Source organism: Bos indicus, chromosome 5 (assembly GCF_029378745.1).
Source record: "Bos indicus isolate NIAB-ARS_2022 breed Sahiwal x Tharparkar chromosome 5, NIAB-ARS_B.indTharparkar_mat_pri_1.0, whole genome shotgun sequence".
NCBI lineage: Eukaryota > Metazoa > Chordata > Mammalia > Artiodactyla > Bovidae > Bos > Bos indicus.
This window is the reverse complement of record NC_091764.1, coordinates 20,351,441-20,362,442: the sequence shown is the minus strand read 5'-3', so window position 1 is coordinate 20,362,442 and position 11,002 is coordinate 20,351,441. Positions and strand designations below refer to the sequence as shown.

The following is an 11,002-nucleotide window of genomic DNA, read 5'->3' as shown; positions in this document are numbered from 1 at the left end:
CAACGCATGTGAGCCCAAACCTCTGGTAAAAGGCCCGCAAATACAGATCCTACTACAGACCCAGCAGCAGCTACACGACTGGCTGCAACCCAGCTCTACCATGACTGAAAATAGTGCCATCATCCTGGAACTTGACAGAAGAAATCTACTTGCTAACACCAGTCAGTAAACATGGGAAGATGTATTCACCTCTTCAGGTGTGCAAAGCAACACAAGGCTACAAGTATCATGAAGAAAAAAGTGAATGTGATACCACCAAAAGACACTAGCAGAGATCTATACATCTGTGTCTATTTTGCCGTCTCACATTCAGGGTTATCGTTACCAGATCTAGTGAAGTGAAGTCGCTCAGTCATGTCCGACTCTTTGCGACCCCATGGACTATAGCCTACCAGGCTGTTCTGTCCATGGAATTTTCCAGGCAAGAATACTGGAGTGGGTTGCCATTTCCTTCTCCAGGAGATCTTCCCAACCCAGGGATTGAACCTGGGTCTCCTGCATTGTAGGCAGATGCTTTACCATCTGAGCCACTAGGGAAGTCCCTAAATTTTAAAAATTAATATATGTGGAAAATTTACAAATATTTAGAAAACAAGCAAGACATTCCTGAACAACTAATGAATCAAAAAAGAAATCAAAAAGAAAACCCAAAAGCATCTTGAGACAAACAAATGGAAACACTGCATATCAAAACTTATAGGATTCAGTTAAAGCAGTTCTAAGAGAGAAGTTTTTGGTGATAAATACCTAAATTAGGAAAAAATAAAGACAGCAAACAACCCAGTGTAAAACCTCAAAAAACATGAAAAAATGAAAAAACTGAGCCCAAAGTTAACAGAATAAAAAAATTACAATGAAGATTGGGGCAGAAAAAAATGAAATAGAGACCAGAAAAACACTAGAAAAGATCAATGAAACTAAGGATTTTTTAAGATAAACAAAATAGACAATTTTTAGCTAGACTAAGACAAAATGTGAGGGCACTGAAATAAAATTAAAATTTTAGAGGAAACTTATAAATAATATAGAGAAACGCCAAAAATCATTATATGGCAATACATTTGATAACCAAGAAGAAGAGGATAATTCCTTAGAAACCTACACCACCAAAACTGAATCACGAATGAATAGACAGTCTGAATAGACTAATAACAGGGATATGGAAGAAGTAGTCAAAATCTCTCAAAAATAAGAATTCCAAGAACAAATGACTTCATAGGTGAATTTGACCAAATATTTAAAGAAGAATTAATGACAATCCTTTCAAATTATTCCAAAAATCAGAGGGAAACACTTTCAAGTTCATTTTACGAGATCATAACTATCCTCTAACAAAGCCGGATAAAGACACTACAAGAAGAGTATAAGCTAATATCTCTGATGACTATAGATGCAAAAATTTTCAAAAAAAGACTAGAAAATTCAATTCAACAGTCCATTGAAAGTATCATCAGATCAGATCAGTCATGTCCGACTCCTTGAGACCCCATGAATCGCAGCATGCCAGGCCTCCCTGTCCATCACCAACTCCCGGAGTTCAATGAGACTCACGTCCATCGAGTCAGTGATGCCATCCAGCCATCTCATCCTCTGTCGTCCCCTTCTCCTCCTGCCCCCAATCCCTCCCAGCATCAGAGTCTTTTCCAATGAGTCAACTCGTCGCACGAGGTGGCCAAAGTACTGGAGTTTCAGCTTTAGCATCATTCCTTCCAAAGAAATCCCAGGGCTGATCTCCTTCAGAATGGACTGGTTAGATCTCCTTGCAGTCCAAGGGACTCTCAGGCGTCTTCTCCAACACCACAGTTCAAAAGCATCAATTCTTTGGCGCTCAGCCTTCTTCACAGTCCAACTCTCACATCCATACATGACCACAGGAAAAACCCTAGCCTTGACTAGACGAACCTTTGTTGGCAAAATAATGTCTCTGCTTTTGAATATGCTATCTAGGTTGGTCATAACTTTCCTTCCAAGGAGTAAGCATCTTTCAATTTCATGGCTGCAGTCACCATCTGCAGTGATTTTGGAGCCCAGAAAAATAAAGTCTGACACTGTTTCCACTGTTTCCCCATCTATTTCCCATGAAGTGATGGGACCAGATGCCATGATCTTCATTTTCTGAATGTTGAGCTTTAAGCCAACTTTTTCACTCTCCACTTTCACTTTCATCAAGAGGCTTTTTAGTTCCTCTTCACTTTCTGCCCTATCATACATCATGATAAATGGGATTTATCAAATTACACAAATCAATAAAAGTGGTATACCATATTAAAAAAGAATAAAAACCATATGATAATCTCAGCAGATGGATGTGTGCATACTAAGTCACTTCTGTGACGTCTGATGCTTTGCAATGCTATGGACTGTAGCCCACCAGGCTCCTCTGTCCATGGGATCCTCCAGGCAAAAATACTGGAGTGGGTTGCCATGCCCTCCTCCAGGGGATCTTCCCAACCCAGGGATTGAACCAGAGTCTCTTAAGTCTTCTGCACTGGCAGACAAGTTCTTTACCACTAGTACCATCTGGAAAGCCCTCAGTAGATGCAAAAAAGCATTTGACAAAATACAACGTTCTCTTGTGATTAAACAAACAAACAAAAAATCTCAGCAAATTAAGTATAGAAGAAATGTACCACATATAACAAAGGGCATGTATGATAAGCCCATAACTAACATTGCAATCAATGGTGAAGAGCTGAAAGTTCTTCCTCTAATATCAGCAACAAGACAAGGGTGCCCACTCTCACCACTTCAATTCAAATACAGTACTGGAGTTTCTGCACAGCAATTAGCATGATGAAGAAATAAAAGTTATCTGAAGAAGTTAAATTGTCTGTTTGCAGATGACATCATCTTATTTGTGAAAGTGAAAGTGTTAGTTGCTCAGTACTATCTGACTCTTTGCAACCCCATGGACTGTAGCTCACCAATTTCCTCTGTTCATGGATTTTCCAGGCAAGAATACTCATGTGGGTAGCCATTCCCTTCTCCAGGATATCTTCCTGACCCAGGAATTGAACTGGTTTCTCCCACATTGCAAGCAGATTCTTTACTGTCTGAGACACCAGGGAAGCCCCAAGAATACTGGAATGTGTAGCTATTCCCTTTTCCAGGGGATCTTCTCCACCTGGGGATTAAACTTGAGTCTCCCACATTGCAGGCAGATTCTTCATTGTCTGAGCAAAAACCCTAAAACCACCATCAAAATACTGTTAGAACTAATAAGAAAATTCAGTATAGTCACAGGATACAAAATCAACATACAAAAATCAGTTGCATTTCTATATATTAATAGTTAAGTATCCAAAAAAGAAATAAAGAAAATAATTCCACTTGCAATAGCATCAAAAAGAATAAAACATTTAGAAGTAAATTGAACCAAGGAGGTAAAAAATCTGTACACTAAAACTATAAGACATTGATGAAAGAAACTGAAAGATAACTGGAAAGATATTCATCTTCATTGATTAACCAAATTAATATTTAAATGTCCATACTACTCAAATAAATCACAGATTGATTCACAGAATTCTCCAACAAAAACTTAAATAGCACTTTTCACAGAAATAGACAAATCAATCCTAAAATTTGTATAGTACCATAAAAGATCTTGAATAGTCAAAGCAATCTGGACAAAGAGCTGGAGGCATTACATTTCTAGATTTTAAACTATATTATAAAGCTATAGTAATCTAAATTGTACAGTACTGGCATAGAAGACTTCCCAGGTGGCCCTAGTGGTAAAGAACTCCCCTGCCAATGCAGGAGACATAAGAGAGGTGGGTTCGATCCCTAGATTGGGAAGATACCCTAGAGGAGGGCATGGCAATCCACTGCAGTATTCTTGCGTGGAGAATCCCCATGGACAGGGCAGCCTAGTTGGCTACAGTCCATAGCGTCACATAGAGTTTGACATGACTGAAGTAACTTAGCATGCAGCACACACTGGCATAAAAACAGCCACACAGATCAGTAGACCAGAATAGATAGCCCAGAAATGAACCCAAACAAATATGATCTGCTCATTTTTGACACAAACACCACTACCACCAACAAAAAAAAATTCACTAAAACAAACAAAAAAACAACTGAGGGCCTGAGAAGAGAGAGGATCCAGAAGATGAGTGAGAAAAGAGGCGATTCTATTCACAATGCGACCCCACTCACCCATAACTCCCAGCACAAATTGAGAAATTCTTTATCCTTATGCTGAAGCTGAAACTCCAATACTTTGGCCACCTGATGCTAAGAATTGACTCACTGGAAAAGACCCTGATGCTAGGAAAGACCCAAGGCAGGAGGAGAAGGGGACAACAGAGGATGAGATGATTGGATGGTGCCACCGACTCAATGGACGTGAGTTTGAGCAAGCTCCAGGAGTTGGTGAGAGACAGGGAGGCCTGGCGTGCTGCAGTCCATGGGATCCCAGAGTCACACACGACTGAGTGACTGAGCTGAATTTTATCCTTAAACTTACTTTCTGGCAGCATCCATCTCTGCCTCATGCTAAGTATTTTGATTCAAGGCCAGGGATCAGCTTGCCACTGTTGTTGGGCAGAAAGGCAAAGAGAAAGTATTTCTGAGGAAAAGAGGAAACTTAACACTTTTATTTATCTTTAAATTCAAGATCTTAAAGATTTGTGCCTTCCTTGTGTTAGGAGAAAATCTGCTCTTACTGTGCTAAGTGTTAAGACTCTGTATAAAATTGTCCAGTATGTTTGCCTTTTATGCTAAGAAACAAGCCATTTTCATTTTGGAACTTATTAATGAATTCTGAAAGGTGTTTGAACTCGTATACACAATTTTAAAGCCACATAATTTGGATTGCTGATGTATAAAAGAATCAAAGAAAAGAAAATTATCTCGAACTGAAAGCTTAAATACTATGTTTCAAACTGGGTATAGTTTTTAATCAGAAACTCTAATGGATCTTTGACAATAATGTTAGGAATAAAGATGCTTTAACACAGGAGGGTATCTACTAAATGAAAGAGAACACAGTTAATTACATGCTAATTGCTTTATATACAGTACCTGAAACATGGTATTAGTCATTTTGGTTGATGACAGATGGGTCATAATGCTTTTGCTCACTTTAGCAGTGCAATTGCCAAGCAGGATTCAATTAATTTCTATATTTCCATATGAATGTTCTCATTTATAGCATTTAATAAACTTTTCCTTTTATCTGATTTTATATGTTGTTTACCTGCTGCAAATAATACATTGGGAAGAGACAATCAATTGAAAATAAATGGTAAAAAAAAATAGTCTGGAAAATATAATTTTCTACTCAAGTGGACAGATAAATGGAGATTAGCTCTGATCTATTCTACTTAGATTTCAGTATCCCAAGATGAAGCCAATTAAAGTGGGTGGCTCACATTGTTTCATCTTAATTCTCCCTCTTTTGGTAAATTCCACAACCCTAATTCATCAATAGCAAATTTTTAATGAGTTATTTCTTGGAAGGTACAGATTAGTGTCCTATGGCAGGCTCTCAATGTATCATTCTCTGGTATTATTCTCTTGCAAAGACAAGAAACAGTAAGAATTATGACCAGCCTGAATAAATAATAAATGCCAAAAAGCAAAAAGTGACTGCTACAGTTCACAATCTTTCACAAACATTATTTCTCAAAACTAAACTGTGAGGCAAATAAAGAAAAGACCACTAACTTTATGTTATCACTGGACCACTAAAGCTCAGAAAAGTGGTAACTGGACTTGTCCAAAGTCACACAACCACAAGTGAATGAAAATAAAATCAGAGCACACAGCTTTTGGCTATTGCTTCAGGATATTTTCCTTACATACCATTTAATCTTAATTAATTTTTAAATTGCATTTTATAGCAAAAAATAATTTGACAAAAAGGAAAAAGGGATGAGCTAATATTTGTTGCAGTAGGCACTATTCCATGCTGGTTACAGGAATATCTCCATTGAAAAAAATTTTAAATCACATCCTTATGAGATACACATTTAGAAAGCACATTTAAGATTAGATCAGACAACTCATTTCCCTTTTAATTCTATATTTTTATATGTCAAATCTATTAGAGAAACTTTAGAAACCCTTTTCCTTTGTTTACTAATTTTCAAAATAATGAGTTGATTCCTTTGCATCTTCCAGAGGCTACTAACATATTTTCTTGCTGTTCCTTTTTTTAAAAATATGAACTCATAGATTTAAATTTTACTTAGGTGCCTTAATTAATTGTAGTTATTATCTGTACTACTGATTCTCAGTGAGACCCAAATGGGCACTATAGTTGTCCATTGTTTGTATTAGTCCAATAGGATATGTCTATATGTTTATCTATAGCATTTATCTATCTAACTACAGAGATTTATTATAAGAAATTGGCTTACACAATTATGGAACCTGAAAAGTCCTATGATTTGCTGCCTGTAAGCTGGAGGTCCAAGAAAGATGATGGTGTAATTTAGTCCAAGTCCACAGGCCTAAGGACCAGGGGAGCTGATGGTATAAATCCAGCTGTGAGAGCAGAAGATGAGATGAGATGTTTCAGCCCAAGAAGTAAGACAGAAAAAAAAGGGACAAATTCCTCCTTCCTCTGTCTTTTGCCTTGTGGCTGTTGTTCAGTCCCTAAGTAACATCCAGCTCTTTGTGACCCCATGAACTGCAGCTCTCCAGGCTTTCCTGTCCTTCACTATCTCCCGGAGTTTGCTCAAACTCATGTCCATTGAGTCAGTGATGCCATCCAATCATCTCATCCTCTGTTGCCCCCTTCTCCTCCTGCCCTCAATATTTCCCAGCATCAGAGTCTTTTCCAGTGAGTCAGTTCTTTGCATCAAGTGGCCAAAGTACTGTAGCTTCAGCTTCAGCATCAGTTCTTCCAGTGAATATTCAGGGTTGGTTTCCTTTAGGATTGAGTGGTTTGATCTCCTTGCAGGCCAAGGGGCTCTTAAGAGTCCTCCAACACAATTTGAAAGTATCAGTTCTTCGGAGTTCAGCCTTCTTTATGGCCCTCCCCTCTTTATGGCTCTCATCTCTGCACAGTCCTTTGCCTTATGATTACTTAACATACTTATGGTTCCAAAGTCAAATCAACAAAAGAATGTATACTTAATGAAGTCCAACTAATATCTTATTAACTAAGCATTTTTTAAATTGTAAGCATATAATGTAAGATGACAGATGATACACATGTAGAGATAATGCTTGTGTGTCTTATATAAGCAACAGCATAGTATACACACACTTCTCCAAATTGTTTTATTCACTTAATAATATCTTTAGTGGTATATAGAGAGATTCCTCACTCCCATTTATAGTGCATGCATGTATCATAGCTTATTCATACTGATTGAAAGGAGTGTGTCAAGATTTCCTTGCTCGGTTATGCTAGTAAATAGACACATGTAACAATCCTATTTTAAGAAGGCCATGGTGACCAAGAATTCATATACATAAAGGATAACGATCTAAGTCATATTAATATTAGTGGTAAGCCACTAAAAGCATATTCTGATATGTTATAATGCCCTTCATGTGTCAGCTTCTTCATCTTTACTACCATGAAAATCATTCTGTGAGTCCAATATTCTTTTATACTAATATGTCTGAGAGAAGCCACACTTTTGATTGTTTAGCTTTTGGAGGAAATACAAATTTTCCTTTGACTTCTAGCAACCATGCACTGGTAGATAGAACATTTCCCTTCATCTATACTTTTTCATCTCCTTTTACATTCTTTGCCTATTTTTGTTGTTATGTATTTCTGGCAGTTAAGTTTGGTCTCAAGATCACTGATGCAGTTTAGGGAATGGTGGTATTGCCCTCTTTAATTTTTGTTAATCTCCCCTTTTTTCATCTTCCTCACTCTTTTCATCTTCCTTATTCTTTTCAACTTCCTCATTCTTCAGTTCAGTTCAGTTCAGTCAGTCATGTCTGACACTTTGCAACCCCTTGTCCATCACCAACTCCTGGAACTTACTCAAATTCATGTCCATTGAGCCGGTGATGCCCTCCAACCATCTCATCCTCCCTTGTCCCCTGCTTCTCCTGCCCTCAATTTATCCCAGCACCAGAGCCTTTTCAAATGAGTTGGCTCTTCACATTATGTGGCCAAAGTATTGGAGTTTCAGCTTCAGCATCAGCCCTTCCAGTGAATATTCAGAACTGATTGCCTTTAGGAAGGACTGGTTGAATCTCCTTGAAGTCCAAGGGACTCTCAAGAATCTTATCCAACACCACAGTTCAAAAGCATCAGTTCTTCAGTGCTCAGCTTTCTTTATAGTCCAACTCTCACATCCATACATGACTACTGGAAAAACTATAGCTTTGATTAGATGGACCTTTGTTGGCAAAGTAATGTCTATGCTTTTTAATATGCTGTCTAGGTTGGTCATAGCTTTTCTTCCAAGGAGAAAGTATCTTTTAATTTCATGGCCGTAGTCACCATCTGTAGTGATTTTGGAGCCCCCCAAAATAAAGTCAGTCACTGTTTCCATTGTTTCCCCATCTATTTTCTGTGAAGTGATGGGACCAGATGCCATGATCTTAGTTTTCTGAATGTTCTATTTATATTGCATCCTTTGCATCTTGGTTCTGGATCTTTTGGGGCCAGTTATTTAACCATTTCCAGTAACAGTATCTGCACTGGAAATAAAAGGTTGAGAACTATGTTATAGGCTCATGGGCAGGATTAGAAATTGTAAAAAGGAAAGTGCCAGAGCAATGCTAAACATACTTGACTTTCAATATACATATTGAAAGTCATACATATACATATTGAAAGTCAAGTATGTTTAGCATTGCTCTGGCACTTTCCTTTTTACAATTTCTAATCCTGCCCATGAGCCTATAACATAGTTCTCAACCTTTTATTTCCAGTATATATATATATATATATATATATATATATATATATATATAATTTTTTTTTTACAAATGTAAATTCTAAGATAATAGAAATTCAGTGGATCAGGTCACACCATTCTAGTTTTAATGTTCTGTTTCTGTGTTTTATATTTGAAATAAGAAATGAGAGGGGAATAGATTTTTACTAATGATTTTATTACTATCATTAATAACAAATTTAAATTTATTTAGCACCTAAAATGACACATTGCCAAGTACTTTAACTATATATATCTAAATTATTACATTTAATAATAAAAACTAAATGTGCATGGTGCTTTACAAATTACTTTTGTTTAACTTGTCTCATTTATTCTTTAATTCTTAAAATAGTGTATGAGGACATTACATAAACCACTTGGCATAAAGTCTCTATTTTATCAAAATGATAAAACTGTATCTCAGAAATACAGCTAGTAAAAGGCAGATCTTAGATTTTAATCTAAGTATTTTGGCTCTGAATCTTATTCTCTTTCCATTCCACTTTGAAATTTTGAATTGTGCTAGATACTCTTCAAGCCCTTTGCATCTGCAGAGGCAATTATTTTCCCCACACTATCTCTTTTTTTTTTTTTTGCTGTGGCTGCCAAAATGCTTTTTATTTTTTTATTTTTTCCCATTACTTTCCTATCTCTTTTTACACTGCCACCCTCAGCCTGAAGCATGGAGGGAATCACTGAGGCCTGTTCCAGGAATCCAGTTCAGTTTTGCCCCCTCTCCAGTGTCCCGCCCTCTATTCCACTGGTTTACAAACCCTCTAAGCCTCTTGCCTTGAGGTCACTTAAGAGCACTTCCTTTGTGTTTCTATCATAGTTTAACAAGTTGTTCCCATATTTGCACTTGGCTTTGGTATGTCTGCTTTATCTCCAAAGACCTGCCCTAACACTTTTGACTTGTTCTGATTTTCTCTAAGACTTCTCCTGAGACTTCAAAAATGTAATAATGCATTCCTGATGATGCAAATGACCAAAATTGGTATTCACTATCGCATCCAGCTGCGCAAGGGTAGACAGAAAAATTTATAGGACCTCGGGGGAAAGCAAAGCTGGAAAAACAGAATTAACCAAATTGAGGTTGATACTCAAAAGGCAAAGTTTTACATCTTGATATACTTCACTCAGTTTATATCATTAAGAAAGTGAGAGAATATTCAATAGTTGAGTTTTCCAATAAGCCACAGGAGAAGACTCAGGACTTACAAAGCAGTTTACAAAGCTCAATTCCTAATTTGAGATCTACCAGTCATAATAACAATGAAGCTTGAAAATAACTGCAGTTTGGAATGGTCCTGTCACCATACTCCCTGTTCATTATTGCCAAGTTTTTCTAAGTATGGTCTGTAGGACTAGACTCTATAGAGCCATTCTGAATTCTAATGTTTTCTTGGATTGCAGCTACTTCCTCCTTTGACAGTGTTGCCAGTATTCCTCAACAGAGTACACAATAGTTAGGCAATGAAAATTTTCACCATCAGAGTGTGCCCCCACCATGCACATATCTCTAATATTTAAAGATTACTTATGATTAGGATTTCAAAACTTTGACATGAAAGAATTGGCAAAACAATATCTAAAACCCAGAGGTAATAAACCAAAAATTCAGAACAGTTTTAAGGATTTACTAGCCTGAAAATATGACATTACTTCACTTGTGGCTAATACCAGGAACAAAATCGTGGGAATTGAAAAAATATACAAGCAAAATTATCTATTTTGCTTGTGCTAATTTCAAAATAAAGTCAAGTGGTGGAACTTAAAGCTGACATTTAAAGTCATAATTCATCTTATTGTATTCTAAGTTTTTTATTTAGCAAAAACATTTTGTCTGAGCTTCAATCCCTTTTGCAGAATCTGAATAAATCTCTCCTAATTTCCAGGGATGGGGAGATAATTAAATAAAATAATGTGAACATCTCTAGAAAAATGTATAGATGTGAGAGTTGAAATACAAAGAAGGCTGAGTGCCAAAGAACTGATGCTTTTGAAATATGGTGCTGAGGAAGACTTCAGAGTTACTTGGACAGCAAGGAGATCAAATCAGTAAACCTTAAAAGAAATCAACCCTGAATAGTCATTGGAAGGACTGATGCTGAAGCTCTAATACTTTTGGACAGCTG

General features: G+C 36.9%; 1 non-coding gene across 1 annotated transcript; it reads right to left on the bottom strand.

The window, feature by feature from the left end:
- Positions 1-465: 465 nt before the first annotated feature.
- On the bottom strand, positions 466-537 carry TRNAC-ACA (transfer RNA cysteine (anticodon ACA)). The gene has a single exon. It is a non-coding gene; the product is annotated as a tRNA-Cys (tRNA).
- Between the last annotated feature and the right edge of the window lie 10,465 nt (positions 538-11,002).